General features: G+C 37.3%; 1 protein-coding gene across 1 annotated transcript in view; it reads left to right on the top strand.

Annotated features, from left to right (window-relative positions):
• The window catches only part of ATRX (ATRX chromatin remodeler), a 261,336-nt gene that overhangs the window by 133,675 nt on the left and 123,906 nt on the right, over window positions 1-3,755 (top strand).

The raw sequence follows: 3,755 nt of genomic DNA, 5'->3' as shown, positions 1-3,755 counted from the left end.
TCAACTGGTGCTAATCATGACAAGTGCACTCCTTAATCCCTATTATCTTATAATCCATCCCTCTGCCTTCCTCCCCAATGTAGCCATCAGTTTGTTCTCTGTAGTTAAGGGTCTCTTTCTTGATTTGTCTTTTTCCCTGTGTTCGTTTGTTTCTTAAATTCCATGTGTCAGTGAAAACCTGTGGTATTTATCTTACTCCAACTGACTTATTACACTTAGCATTATGCTCTCTAGCTCTATCCATGTTGTGGCAAATGGGAAAATTTCATTCTTTTTTATGGCTAATATTCCTCTGTGTGTTTGTGTGTGTGTGTTATCTCACATCTTGTTAACCCATTTGTCTACCAGATGACACTTGGACTGCTTTCATAATTTGGCTGTTGTAAATAATGCTTCTGTAAGCATATGGGTACATGTATGTATCTCTTTGAATTAGTGTTTTTCTATTCTTTTGGTAAATACCTAGTAGTGTAATTGGTACTTTTAACTTTTTGAGGAAACTCCATACTGTTTTCCACTGTGGCTGTACCAGTTTGTTTTCCCACCAACAGTGCAACAGGACTCCTTTCTCCCCACATCCTCGCCAACACTAGTTTTTTTGTGTGTTTTTTATTTTAGCTATTCTTTTCTTTATTCATTTTTTTAATGTTTATTTTTAAAAGTATTTTTAATGTTTCCTTTTGAGAGAGAGAGAGAGAGTGAGAGACAAAGTATGAGCAGGGGAGGGGCAGAAAGAGAGGGAGACACAGAATCTGAAGGAAGATCCAGGCTCTGAGCTGTCAGGACACAGCCCAACGCGGGGCTGAAACTCACGAACCAGGAAATCATGACTTGAGCCAACGTTGGATGCTCAACCAACTGAACCACCCAGACACCCCTGATTTTAGCTATTGTGACTAAGGAAAGATAATATCTCATCGTAGGTTTGATTTGCATTTCCCTAATGATGAGTGATGTTGACCTTTTTTGTGTCTATTGGTGGTCTGTACGTCTTTTTTGGAAAATGTCTATTCATCTCTTCTGAATATTTTTTTAACTGGATTATTTCTTTTTGGGTGTTAAGCTTTATAAGTTCTTTATATATTTTGGATACTAATTCTTTATCCAATATGTCATTTGCAAATATCTTCTCCCATCCCAAAGGTTGCCTTTTAATTTTATTGATAGTTTCCATTGCTGTGCAGCTTTTTACTTTGATGAAGCCCAATAGTTTATTTTGTTTCCCTTGCCTCAGGAGCCATATCGTGAAAAATGTTCCTACAGCTAGTGTCAGAGACTTTACTGCTTGTGCTCTCTTTTAGGATTTTTATGTATTTAGGTCTAACATTTAGATTTTCTATCCATTTTGAATATTTTTGTGTGTCATGTAAGAAAGTGGTCCAGTTTGATTCTTTTGCATGTTGCTGTCCAGTTTTCCCAACACCATTTTTTGAAGACACTGTCTTTTTCCCATTGGATATTTATTCCTGCTTTGTTGAAGATTTATTGACCACATAATTGGGGGTTTATTTCTGGGTTTTCTCTTCTGTTCCATTTATCTATATTTCATTTTTGTGCCAGTACCATCCTGTTTTCATTACCACAGCTTCGTAATATAACTTGATGTCTGGAATTGTAATGCTTTGCTTCTCTTTTTCAAGATTGCTCTGGCTATTTGGGTTCCTTGGGGTTCCATACAAATTTTAGGATTATTTGTTGTAGCTCTGTGAAAAATGCTGGTGGTATTTTGATAGGGATTGCATTAAATGTGTAGATTACTTTCCATAGTATAGACATTTTAATAGTATTTGTTTTTCAAATCCATGAACATGGAATGCCTTTCCATTTCTTGTGTCCTCTTCGGTTTCATTCATCAGTGATGAATAGTTTTCAGAGTACAGGTCTTTTGCCTCTTTGGTTAGGTTTATTCCTAGGTATCTTACTATTTTTGGTGCAATTGTAAATTGGATTGTTTTCTTTATTTCTGTTTCCACTGCTTCATTATTGGTATATAGAAATACAACGTATTTTTGTATGTTGATGTTTTATCCTGTTATTTCACTGAATTCGTTTGTCAGTTCTAGTAGTTTTCTGGTGGAATCTGTTGGGTTTTCTGTATATAGTATGTCATCTGCAAATAGTGAATGTTTTACCTCTTCTTTGCCTTTTATTTGGCCTTTTATTCGGATGCCTTTTATTTCTTTTTGTTGTCTCGTTGCTGTGGCTAGCACTTTCAGTCCTATGTTGAATAAAACTGGTGAGAATAGACATTCTCACATGGTTGGTTTTCACATCAAGCTTTGCAGCCCATTTTCTCAGACCTCAGACTGATTTCTTGTGTGTTCTGAATTTCATATTTATCTAGTTGTGTTCATGTGACTAGGCAAGCTTAGGGTTCCCCTACTCCTCTGCTGTCTTCACTTAACATCCATTTGGATGATAGATATTTCTCATCCCCTCACTTTCAATCTGCAGGTGTGTTTAGGTCTAAAATGAATTTCTTGTAGGTAGCATATAGATGAGTCCTATTTTTTAATCCATTTTGTACAGTTACATTCAATGTAATTATTGATAGATATGAATTTATTGTCATTTTATTATTTGTTTTGTGGTACAATCTGAACATTTTCTCTGATTATTTCTTGTTTTTTGTTTCCCTCTTGTTTTTCTGATTTTCTTTAATATATTTGGATTTCTTTCTCTTTATTCTTTGCATGCTTAAAAGTGGTTTTTGATACACAGTTACCATTAGGTTTGTATATAGCCTCATCTGCATATCACAGTCTATTTTAAATTGATGGTCATTTAGGGGCACCTGGGTGGCTTAGTCGGTTAAGCGTCCGACTTTCGCTTAGGGCATGATCTCGCGGTTCGTGGGTTCGAGCCCCACGTTGGGCTCTGTGCTGACTGCCAGCTCAGAGCCTGGAGCCTGTTTCAGAGTCTGTGACTCCCTCTCTCTCTGACCCTCCCCTGCTCATGCTGTCTCTCTCTCTCTCTCTCTCTCTCTCTCTCCTAGAAATAAATAAAGCGTTTAAAAAAAATAAAAAAAAATTGATGGTCATTTAAATTCAAACTCATTCTTTTCTGCTCTCTTCCACATTTTTTGTGTATATGTTGTCATATTTTATATCCTTTTATTTGTTCATTTACTGACATTTTACAGTGATGCTAATTTTTTTCTTTCACAGTTTATTGTAAAGTTGGATTTCATATAACACCCAGTGTTCATTGCAACAGGTGCCCTCCTCCATCCCATTCACCCCCCTTCCCATCACCCCCCCACCAGCCCTCAGTTTGTTCTCAGTATTCAAGAGTCTCTTATTGTTTGCCTCTCTCCCTCTCCCCAACTATTTTTTCCCTTCTCCTCCCCCATGGTCTTCCGTTGAGTTTCTCCTATCTTCCTATACTGGAAGCATATGTTATCTGTCTTTCACTGCCTGACTTATTTCTCTCATCATAACACCCTCAAGTTCCATCCACATTGCTATACATGGCCAAATATCATTCTTTGTCATTGCTATGTAGTATTCCATTGTATAGATAAGCCACATCTTCTTGATCCATTCATCCATTGATAGACACTTAGGCTCATTCCCTATTTTGGCTATTATTGAGACTGCTGCTATGAACATCGGGGTTCATATGCCCCTATGCATTAGCACTCCTGTATCCCTTGGGTAAATTCCTAGCAGTGCTGTTGCTGGGTCATAGGGGAGTTCTTTTGTTAATTTTTTGAGGAACCTCCACACTGTTTTCCAGAGGGGCTGCACCAGTTT

Source organism: Crocuta crocuta, unplaced genomic scaffold (assembly GCF_008692635.1).
Source record: "Crocuta crocuta isolate KB4526 unplaced genomic scaffold, BGI_CrCroc_1.0 scaffold864, whole genome shotgun sequence".
Taxonomy (NCBI): domain Eukaryota; kingdom Metazoa; phylum Chordata; class Mammalia; order Carnivora; family Hyaenidae; genus Crocuta; species Crocuta crocuta.
This window is presented reverse-complemented; position numbering and strand designations above follow the sequence as displayed.